Genomic DNA, 12,506 nt, shown 5'->3' with positions numbered 1-12,506 from the left:
CAGATTTGTATAAAGCTAATTATATTTATTTTCTAGTTGGATAAAACAACATTTCAGAGGGAATTCTAAACACTGCCTTTGCTTAATAGGGTGAGGGAGAAAGAAGACAGAGGAGAGCATTTTGAATCTTAGGAAAAAGGGAGGATGAACCTGAAACTGAAGAATGGAAGCGAACGGATGGTTCTTCAGAGAAAATACATTTACAACATGGATACAAGAAATAAGGTCTTAAGGGCATGTGTTTCCAGTTTGCATGTATCAAAGAGTCATATATCAAGGGATGTTTTAAGAAAAGCTAATTTATAAAAGTATCTGAAAGAATGAGGTTTTAAACGGAACTCTGTGGAAAATGTCGTCTTATAATAAGCAGACCAGTGACCCCAAGTGTGTCTGGTTCATGGCTAAGCACTCAGTAAAGGATTGGGAAATGAATAAATTACTCAGTTAAGCCATTAAGCCTATTGTTAGCATTTGGATGGCAAAGGAGAACAACTTGGCAATATAATAAAAGTATCTCTGTAGGACACCTGGGAGGCTCAGTCGGTTAAGGTTCTGACTTCAGCTCAGGTCATGAACTCAGGATCCTGGGAACCAGCATCATGTCCAAAAAAATAAAATCTTTTTTTTTAAAAGTATCTGTGTAAGTCAGCAGGAAAGATGCTAATAAAATATGCTCTCAAAGGTATGAAGCAGTTATATAAAAAATGCTAAACCATCAGTCATCCTCTATTCCTGAACTTTGGAGGGGACAGGCAGACAAGAGGTGTTTCATAAAGAAAAATAATCACAACCACAATGTAAATAGTGTTACCTGACAACTTTACCTGATAACTTCTTATTTATCCATTTCCCACTTAATGAAAAACTAAGGCCTAACTGCCCCCTTCTAATCATATACACACGCATGTAGAAATTAAAACAATGTCTTCAGCCCTAATAAGGAAAACAAAGGCAACCTTAATACAGGCAGACATCATTGGTAGAACTGTTACAAGAGTCCAATTAGAAATGAATGCCAGGTGTGCTATGTATGTACATACTATTTCATGTATAATTATTGGATATTCTATAAACTAGAATTGGAGGGTGTACAGATAACAATTTCATTGGTAATACTTAGGAAGTATGATCAGAGAGTCCAAGATACATCTATACTAGAGAGATCTTGTTTTAGAATGCCTTCCTTGCCCACAAACTCCTCCTAAATGTGTTACAAGGCACAGCTCCTAGTAAGAAAAGCAGCTCAAGTGGTTCTTTAAGCATAACTCACTATGTGGCACCATGTGACATCCTCCACCTGTCCTGAGCCCCCCTATCTGCAGCTGATGAGTTAGGGCAGTTAGGCACCTGACTCAAGAACAGCAGGTCTGTATGCTGGCCATGTGCTATGAGATGGTCTGGTGTGAAAGCTTCCCCCCATACAGAAGGTGATTGGTTGTGATAATGATATTCTTTTTCTTTTCTTTCTTTGTGTCTTTGTTTCGTTGTTTATTTCTTTTCTTTTTTTTTTTTTTTTTTTTTTTTTTTGAGAAGGGGAGGGGAGGAACAGAGGAAGAAGGAGAGAGAGAATCTTAACCAGGCTCCATGCCCAGCATGGAGCCCAACATAGGGCTCAATCTTACAACCTTGAGATCATAACTCAAGCAGAAATCAAGAGTCAGATCCTTGACCAACTGAGCCATCCAGGCACCCCAGTAATGACATTCTTACCTCTCAAGAATTTGAACAAAAAATGCAGTCATTCAATTGTCAATGGAAGCAGAACTAGAAAGATAAGCAAAGTGACACTAAAATAAAAAGAGCAGCCAACTAGCATCCATGGCAAAGTGCAAGAATGAAGCTCAATTAATTTCTACTGCTGAGAAACTAACAATGTTGCCTGCCCTTTTACAATCCCAGACAACCTTCTATTTCCTAAACTATGCTCCAGGTTCTTGAAGTTTACCTGTGAGAATATTCCAGAGACTCATTTTTCTCTTATTGCAACACTTACCACTACAATGGACCAGCACTACTTGATGTAACCTGTATTGTTCTCTTTCTCCCAATGAAAGAATCCTGAACACACAGAGTTCCTAAGTGTCTACTAAGTCAGAAGCTTCTGGAACAAGTACACTGACTCCAGTTGGACAGTAAGTGCAGTTGAACAAGATTCAAGTCTTTTCATTCCCATTGACCTTTCTAGTGTGGAAGTGTACATAGTTTCCATTATTCCGATATGTCTCAGTCGCCTTCATGAAACTAAATTTTTCCATTTGGTTTTTACTCCATAAATTTCAATTCTATTCAGCATAGGTTGTTTTAATTTTTTAATATTTTATTTATTTATTCATGAGAGACACAGAGAGAGAGAAAAGCAGAGACACAGGCAGAGGGAGAAGCAGGCTTGACGCAGGGAGCCCAACGTGGGACTCAATCCCGGGACTCCGGGATGACATCCTGGGCCAGAAGGCAGACACCAAACCACTCAGCCACCCAGGCATCCCGGTTGTTTTTCATTTTTAAATTGTTATTTGCTTTGTTTTGGTTCCTTGGATAAAGTGACATACCTTTGGAGCTGCTATAACAAAAATACCATGGACCAGCTGCCTTAGAAACAACAGAAATTTGTTTCTCACAGTCCTGGAAGCTGAAAGTCTGAGAACAAGATTCCAGCATGGTTGGGTTCTGTTCAACACCCTCTTCTGAGTTGCAGACTGCTGAGAAAGATTTTGATATATGAATTTGGGGGAGACACAATATTCATTTCATGACAAGTACTTACAGTCATCTTTAAAGGATTTGTGAACCAATTATACTTGCATCCTCAACAGGTGTTTTGAGGGCTTTGGGTGAGGGAAGGAAATATTCTTCCTCTATCCTCAAGGTCTTCCACCTGGACTAAGTATTAATTTTACATGAGCCAGACTAACAGGAGGGAAAAAAAAAAACAAAGTTTTACTTGGGGCACATAGAGTAGGGGGCACCCCCTACTCTTAGACCAACCAGGATTGGAAGGTGCCACCTTTAAGTCTCAATAATGTAATTGAGACTTAAAGAAATAACCAAGACAGGCAGCTTTTATATTGCTTAGACAATGAGACAATAAATCTTTGGGGAATTGACAAGACAAAGAAAACTTAACTGTGGGAGTTTCAACTCTTAAGAAATTCTAAAGATTTTTTTTTATTTTTAAGCAATCCCATACCCAATATGGGTTTGGAACTCATAACCCCAAGATCAAGAGTAGCATGCTCTACCAACTGAGGCAGCCAGGCACCTCCAATTAGTAAGAAATGTTAAACAAAATATGGACTGGGATAGTAAATTAGTAAAAAGTAGCAGGGTTATTTATATAGTCTTCTGGACTCTAAATTTCCTATCTCTAGTGATAAGGATATCTCCTTATGTCCTAATATGGGGGAGGGGGGTACTTTTCACATGGGAGATTTGATTTCTGCTTTCAGGAGGTTAAAGAAGGTTCTGAGTGTCCTTCTTGCTCAGGCTGTCTCTTAAGTAACTTTATTTAAAATAACCAATATGCTAATGTGGCCTATCTTGGGGCAGCCTGCCATTGGCCTCTCTAAGGGAAGCAGAGTCATGACATCAATGACCACTATGTACTCAACCAGGCTTAGCTATGTCACAAGTATCATAGGGGATAGAATCACCTCTTTGAATCTTATAAAATGTTGTAGATCTGAATATACTCCAGCAAATGACCATATTTTCAGTGTTATGAGCCCTTTCTTAATAAAAATTATCAGAAGAAATTACTAAAATCCAGCAAGGGGGTATGTGTATGAAATTTAGTCTACTAAATAATAATTTGAAGATAAAGTTCATTCAATACACGTTTATTAACATCTATATGTCAAACTTTGCAACACATTGTCTTATGAATGAGATATAGCCGCAGCCCTTAAGAAAAATATAGTCTATTGGAAACGAAAGCCAAGTAAACAATAGAGTATGATACATTGCATTGTAGAGATATGGACAATCTCCTATGTGTACACAGAAGAAGAAATTATCAGTTCTGTAGGAGATAGAGGAGAAGAACCTTTACTAAAAATTTGAACTGAAACATGATATAAGAATTCAGTATGCTGACAATTCATTCCGATAAACAGCATGAATAAAAGCATGAAGGAGCAGAGATTCAAATGGTGTACAGGGAGTGAGAAATGGCTTGCAGTAACCAATGTATGGAGTAGGAAGGAAAAAGCAGGAAAGGAGTGGTCCAGGCATGTCCATGAAGAGCTTCAAATGCCTCACTAAGGATGTTAGATCTTACCTTGCAGACAGCAGAAAATTGCTTGAGGTTTTTAATCAAAGGAGAACATGATCAGACCCGAAGTTCTGAAAGTATCCTTCAATGAAAGAGAATGGAAGAATGAAAACCAGACTGACAGGTGTTGGAATAGCCAGGGAGCAAAAAGGTAGAGCCTATACTAAAGAAAAGGAAAGTGAGCAGAAGGAGAGGTGAGGGGAGATGTTAAAGAAATCTCAGAGATAAAATTAGAAGTTAGACAAACCAGTAGACTTATCTAGAAAATGACCTTTTTAAATTGACAGAGAGCAAAGCTTCAGACTGCCGAAGAGAATGTATAGTAATTTCAGCAGCAGATCATAAATCCCATTATTTGAGGATATAGTAGAATAGAACAAGAGCCACCTTCTTTGCCAAACAAACCAGTCCTTTTCCTGTGTTGGAGATTGTCTACTCTTGCTTAATCCTAGTCAACTGGGAGCAGCCTGGGTGGCTCAGTGGTTTAGCACCACCTTCAGCTCAGGGCGTGATCCTAGAGACCTGGGATCAAGTCCCAGGTTGGGCTCCCTGTATGGAGCCTATTTCTCCCTCTGCCTGTGTCTCTGCCTCTGTGTGTGTGTGTGTGTGTGTGTGTGTGTGTGTGTGTGTGTGTGTGTCATAAATAAATAAATAAATAATCCTAGTCAACTGGGCAAAAAATCTTTTCTCAGAAAAGCAATAGGTTAATTACACACCTCATTTGTCTCCACTGTTAGCCCTACTCATTCACAGAATCCTTCTAAACACACTGGTTACTTAACAACTCAGTTAAGTAAACAATGCTTCCTCAAGCAGATATTCAATTCATTTATCATTTAAGAAACATTTACTGAGCACCTACTACCTGCCAAGAAATTATGCTAGGTCCTAGATATTCAATGGTGCACTAAATAATATAGATTGTTTCCCTAACTGAAAATTTAGTCTAATGGAAAAGTTAATTTAAGTAATATATAAGTAACAATATAGTGGGATAAATTGCAGTAAAGAGTAATATTTCTCCAACTTCCAAAATGGAAGGTCTGAAGTAAGACCTGAGATTGTACATTTCTAACAAATTCCCAAGTGATACTGATGTTGCTGGTCTGGGGACTGAACCCTGCATGGCATAGAATCATGTGAGATGGTCTAGGGCATCTTCATGCAAAGCCATTTGAAAAGAAATTGGCAGGAGAATGAAATCTCTTGCATTACCCATGTTTCATAATTTGAGCAACAGAAATTAAGAAGAGAAAAAGAAATAGTAAGCACAATACGAGCGTATCTGCAGAATTCTGATGGGATTGAAGCACAAAATCTGAGCTGATCTTTGAACAAGTTGGAACAGAAGATAATGGAGATAAGAGTGCCCACCATTGGGACCCAAAGCAGAAATGTGAAAACTGAGCTATGAAAATTTAGAGGACAAGAGCCAGGACAGAGCACTCACTTCATCTCTCAGGCTTTCATTTTTTTTTTTAATCACAGCACAATATAGAGGGATTCATATTAATACCTGACCCCAAATTAAGTTTTATCAGTACTTTTAAAATAATTTTCTGCATGCTTTTACACTTATATTGACTACCCTATAGATAAATGCACTCTATTCTATTGGCTCATATCTCCTCAACTAATCCTTATGTTAAAAGGCCAAGAGAGGGGCGCCTAGGTGGCTCAACCAGTTAGGCATTGGACTCTTGATTTCAGCTCTGGTCATGATCTCAGGGTTGTGGGATGGAGCCCACATCTGGCTCCATGCTCAGTGGCGACTCTGCTTGGGATTCTCTGCCTCTCCCTTTGCCCCTCCCCCTGCTCCCACTCTTTTCTCTCTCAAATAGATAAATATCTACATGCATACATACATACATACATACACACATACGCAGGCCAAGAGAAATGGAAAGAAAATGGAAAAATGAAGGAAATTTATTTAGTCAGCCTCCTTCATTTCTGATTATATTGAACATTGCAAACTCAAAATCCTAATAAATGCAACAGCAAGACACAGAAATATAAAGCAGGAAATCCGGAGACATCAATGAAAGATTCTTCCCTAAGGAAATGCTCTTTATTTTGTATTTTAAAATAGTATAAAATCTAAACTATGTCACTAAATTCCAAATTTACCCTGTATCATTAGCAGAAGATATTTAAATATACACCTAAGTCAGCATCCCAAAAAAGGGCTCACCTAGCTTCCAGAGCTCTATGAGACCATATTCAGTGAACTTGTTACCTTCCAGAAAGCTATACTTCTGAGCCTTTGTGTCCTGGTAAATGCCTCAGTGCAGAGGGTGAACCCAAGTTAGGAGGTACATCACGCCCATCAAGAGAAGCCAGGAATCACAGTTTTGCATAGTTTTCCTTGGCTTTTGTAATATTGATAACTAAAACAGGTCTTATAGGATACTTCCTAAAATCAATCCTTAATACTGCTAAGATTCTTTGAGCCTTTCCTACACTTGCTATTGGTTGCAGTTATTGGCCTGCCCCCAACAAAGGAGCTGCTCACAGATCTTCCCTGAGGCATCCACCCTGGGCCAACAGCCCATTCTCCAAAACCATTTTATTTCTCTATTGTTCTGGAAACAGCTCCTTTGGTAGTTTGGAGAAGTCTCCCTTGCCCCCATTTCATGTAGCTCCAGGAAGCCAAAGTACTTTCCTAAAAGTTATGTTTTGTCCCTGAGAATTATAAAAGTAGGAACCCAGTGGCCATATTCTCTGCTATGTGGAGGAGCCCGAGCTAATGAGACCAACACAAGAAACAAGATAAAATGAAAGATGGAGCTATGGAGAGGGCCATCAGCACTTTTTGCTAACTAAGAATTAGAACAACTAATTCCTTTCACCTCTAAAATCTAATGGCTCTTGAGAATACATTCATGAGTAGTTGTAGTATAGTAAGTTACTTCTGCCAAACAACATATTTGGAATTAAGTGTGGACTTACTCTGGTAGACTGAAAAGAATATTGAACATGAGGTAAGAAAGCCTGGATTTAAATTTCCATTCCAAAATTAATGAGTGACATCAGAAAGTTGTTTAACCTCTCAGAGCCTGTTTCTTCACCTATAAAAATAAGGATAAAAAGACTTACTCCCCAGGTTGTTCTGAGAGTTAAATGACATAATACTCAAAAAGGTGCTTGGTAAGCCACAAAGCCAGAGAGAGAGGAAAGAGGGAGAGAAAAGAACAGAGAGAGAGATTGAACAGGATAGGAAATGAAATCAGAAAATCTCTAAAGCTGCCTAAGATAATTCAATGCAATGAGGGCTCTATTTTGAAAAATAACGCTAAGAAATCAGACACATAGGGGATCCCTGGGTGGCTCAGCGATTTAGTGCCTTCGGCCCAGGGCATGATCACGGAGTCCCAGGATCGAGTCCCACGTCGGGCTCCCTGCATGGAGCCTGCCTCTCTCTCTGCCTGTGTCTCTGCCTCTCTCTCTCTCTCTCTCTCTGTGTGTGTGTGTGTCTCTCATGAATAAATAAATAAAATCTTTAAAAAAAAAATCAGACACATAATGTCCACAAACCATATGGTACTATTAATCCAAGTTCTGATCTGATCCTGGGAGCCCTCCAGTGGCTAAGAGATAAAGATGCATGTGAATTCTCCCCTTCACACTTGTGCTCCCAAAAGATTAAAAAAAAAAACTCGTGGTCACATTAAGATATAACTAGAAAAGACCTTGGAGACTATTTCTTCAATCTTTCACATTTAAACGATGAGGAAATGAAGACACCCAGAAGCTATATCTGCTTATTTTGAAAGTTAGAAATTACACTTTTTGAAATTTAACCCTTCATATTTTTCCTAAGAATGTCAAAATTCAACAGTTTCCATTTTGACATGAGTAAGAGCTACTCTCATTTCAAAATATATAACTAAGGCATGTCTAAAGTGACTGAGACCCAAATTATCACTCAGTAATGTAACCACAATGCTTTGAACATATTTACATCATGGAGTCATTTTTGTATAGAAGTTTTGGCTAAATTGTTCTGCAATTATGACACCAATTTTTGTCTTATCAAAACCTGTATGTGGGACAATTCCTTGATGCCCTCTACTGGCCATAATGTTATTATCCAATATACAATATGAATTATTTCTGCCTAGCTTACTGATCTACTTTATAATATGCCTACACATTAGAAAGGTTGACTTTGGGAACAAAATAGATAGAAAAGGGAATATACAAAATATAAGAATGTATCAAAAATATTTAGGCAATGAAATAAACCAAAAATAAGTCATCACTAGAGTCAATATTTGGAATGCTAAGAAATGATGACATGAACTAGCTATACCTGATTTTGCTCTAGGCTGTGAGGTTCGCTCTTAAATTACATATTCCAAATGCACCAGATTCTATAAGGATGGTTTACTGAACAATGTATTACTGAATTTTACACAGAAAAACAGAATTGTTAAAATTAAATTATCAGGACAGCTGGGTGGCTCAGTTAAACATAATAAATGTTTATTCTAATTTATTTTTTATATAAATTTATTTTTTATTGGTGTTCAATTTGCCAACATATAGAATAACACCCAGTGCTCATCCCGTCAAGTGCCCATCTCAGTGCCCGTCACCCAGTCACCCCCACCCCCCACCCACCTCCCCTTCCACCATCCCTTGTTCGTTTCCCAGAGTTAGGAGTCTTTCATGTTCTGTCTCCTTTTCTGATATTTCCCATTCATTTTTTCTCCTTTTCCCCTTTATTCCCTTTCATTATTTTTTATATTCCCCAAATGAACGAGACCATATAATGTTTGTCCTTCTCCGATTGACTTACTTCACTCAGCATAATACCCTCCAGTTCCATCCACGTTGAAGCAAATGGTGGGTATTTGTCGTTTCTAATGGCTGAGTAATATTCCATTGTATACATAGACCACATCTTCTTTATCCATTCATCTTTCGATGGACACCGAGGCTCCTTCCACAGTTTGGCTATTGTGGACATTGCTGCTATAAACATTGGGGTGCAGGTGCCCGGCTTTTCATTGCATCTGTATCTATAATTTGTTGATGACTTATATTCAGATTTATTTCCTAATCTCAGCTGAAACTAATAGTTGTTGTGTATCCCTATATTCTAAAGAGAGGTGCCAAACCTATACAGGACTGGCTAAGAAGTGTCCCCCCGCCCCAAAAAAAAGAAAGCTACAATCCTTAGCATATCACCATTCTCCAGGATACAGGAAAGAAAGTCAAGTTATTTAAGGTTGTTGGTGAATCTTTGAACAGAATGCTGAGTGTTATACATTTCTACCCCAACTCCACTAGAGGAGTGCCACCCACTGCCACTAGTCTGAGGAGAGGGCTTTCAGAAACTGCATAGAGAAAATGGAGATGTTTGCTAGGAGAATGAAGGATGGACAATGAGAAGGGGAGCCCCAGGAGAACATTACCGAGCCTTTAGCCGGTGTAGTCATGGGACAGAATATTTATTTAGCCTGTTCTCTGGGGTTAGAGAGTGCACATTCTGGGAACTGTTATTATCTAGAAAAGCTTAAGGTAAGAGACTGGCTGGAGTGACTTTTGACTAGAAGGGCAAAGAGAAAAAGCAGTACTTGCACTCATAGTGGGCCAAGCAAAACTACTGAGGACAGTTAAAGATAGATAGTACGTATACCATACGCTATTTTAGGCTATTTTATTACGTGAGCTCTTTATAGGGCATGCACATGAAGTGCCAAACTAAAGGGAACATATTAGAGAGTGTAACTTAGCAGAACATTCATTCACATTAATAGTACAGGCATTGATTCTTGGCCTGAATGACCTGTGAGGGACCCTGACCAAAGGACTGCTGGAGAGGTGAGCGGAGCCACACAGATATTGCGTGGGAATGACAAGAGCCACAGAGAGCACCAGTTCTAGATTACAATCATACCAGACAAGGCCATATTGCTTCTGTTCCAAATGATCAGAACTGGTTTGAAACTACAGCACATATCCTACTAAAACAAAAATTTTATAAAACCTGAAAACAAGACATCTTAATAGGTTCTGCTTGAATTAATTGATATGTTTTAATGGCAAAGAAATTAAAAACAAGTAGCAGTTTTGAAGGGAGGGATATTATTATTATGCATCCTCCGGCATGAAATAGTTTCTGACAGACCAGGTTTAACCTTGAATCACACAAATTGATTTTTAAGGTAATGGAAAACCTGAAAGAAATGTAGAAAACATAGGTGAGAATCACCTTTCAAAACCATATTGATTCTGCCTGGAAACCAACTATTATACAAATACAGATTGCAACACAGCTTTGTTCAAGAGAAAGAGCTTGTTGGCAGAGTATCAAATAATGCCCATCAACCAAATGACAATCTACTTGCTATGCAAACAGATGTGTCAGTCCCTGCTATTGTCAAGAGATCAATCACTCACCAACTTCAATTAGAGCCTGTAAATCAATACTCTGATTTAAGAAGCATAACTACTCTCATCCACACAAAAGTATGGATTTCCTCAGGGAAATTTTCTCATGAATTTCTCACCTATGAGCAAAATTTACAATAGTCCTCTCCAAGTTATTGTCGAAAAATTATCGCCTGACACTTGAGAGCTATATGTACATGATGATGATAAAGTCAGAATCTGGGGCCTCACACTCTTTATTTACAGTAATGCTAATAGAAACCTGCAAGCCTAGATGCTCCGCATGCATGGTATAGACAACAGGCTAGCTAAGCTGCTGTAAGCCACAGCCCACAGGCGCTAATGTTGCTCATTTTGAAGGTTGTTACCTGGGTTAGTTTTCTAGGGCTGCCATAACAAAGTACCATAGACTGGGTAGCTTAAACAACAGAAATTTATTTTCTCATAATTCTAGAGGCTAGAAGTCCAAGATCGAAATGTAGGGAAATTGAGTTTCTGGTAAGATCTCTCTCCCTGGCTTATAGGTGGCCAACTTCTCATTGTGTCCTCATTGACCTTTCTTCTGTTATCTCAGAGGAGAGGTCTCGGGTGTCTTTTTTTTTCTCTTCTTATAAAAACACCAGTTCTATTGGATTAGGGCCTCTCCCTTATGACCTGAATAACCTTAACTACCTCCCCAAAGGCCTTGTCTCCAAAACGGTGACACTGCAGGTTAAGCCTTCCATGACATATAAATGTGGGACAGGTGAACGATGACACAATCCAATCCATAACACTTCCTTTTCTGCAATAAGAGGAGAAATCAGGGTGACTAATATTGAGATGGAAGTGTAAAAGTTAATTTCGTTCTCTAACTTGTCAAAATTCTAAGATAACTACTCAACATAAGTGTGCTTTATTGATTCAGATACCATAATTTGAAATGGTGGTGTTCAAACTGGAGAATCTGAAGCTTTCACTTGAACCACACAGGCAAAAGTAATTACTGAGGCAATTGCAAGAGTTAACAAGATTGCAGAAGAATTAAAGGAACCAATAGAGAATAAATTTCAACCACTATCATTGGTACATAAAGTAATGAGCAGTTTCCAATTACCTTTATCTTGCCATAAAAGCAGGTTGGCCGGCTCTTTCGTCAGTACTCCCTACTCAACTTTAGTAAAGTAACTATATGTTCACTGCTCTACTCTTCAAAAATATTTCTTTTCAAGAATTTCTGAGTTCCTACTGCATTTATAAATCATAACCAAGTCTCTCACATGGATAGTCAAGGTTCTCCTAAGTCCAGTTCTATTTCTGTACCCACCACTGACTCCCACTACTCCCTAGGACCCCTTACTGCCATCAGACCACTCTGCTTTTGACCCCTGAGCACTTCTGAAAGTTTGATTCCTGGCTCGCTCTTTCTGTCCTTGGTGTCTCGGGACCTCCTAATTTGGAGTGGATACTAACAAAGCAGAATCTAGAAATTAGAGGTGTTTTCCACCCTCAAGACTCCAGCAGCTATGATCTAAGATCTCCACTCCTTAGTCACTTTCATTGTTGAGAATCTCCACGTCCTCTAAGTTTTACCTTAGATCCCACCTCCTTGAAGAAAGACTTGTTTTCCTAGTCATTTAATTTATACAGAGTTGCTCTTTAAATGTCCAGATCCAGGGAAGCCTGGGTGGCTCAGTCAGTTGGATGTCTGCCTTAGGCTCAGGTCATGATCCCAGGGTCCTGGGATAGGGCCTGAGTCATTGGGCTTCCTACTAACGAGAAGCACCCTGCTTCTCCTTCTCCTCCTTCTGCCTGCCGCTCCCTGCTTGTGCTCTCTCTCCTTTTTTTTTTTTTC

This window comes from Canis aureus, chromosome 7 (genome assembly GCF_053574225.1).
Source record: "Canis aureus isolate CA01 chromosome 7, VMU_Caureus_v.1.0, whole genome shotgun sequence".
Lineage (NCBI taxonomy): Eukaryota > Metazoa > Chordata > Mammalia > Carnivora > Canidae > Canis > Canis aureus.
The sequence above is the reverse complement of the archived record's forward strand: the minus strand, read 5'-3'. Positions refer to the sequence as shown.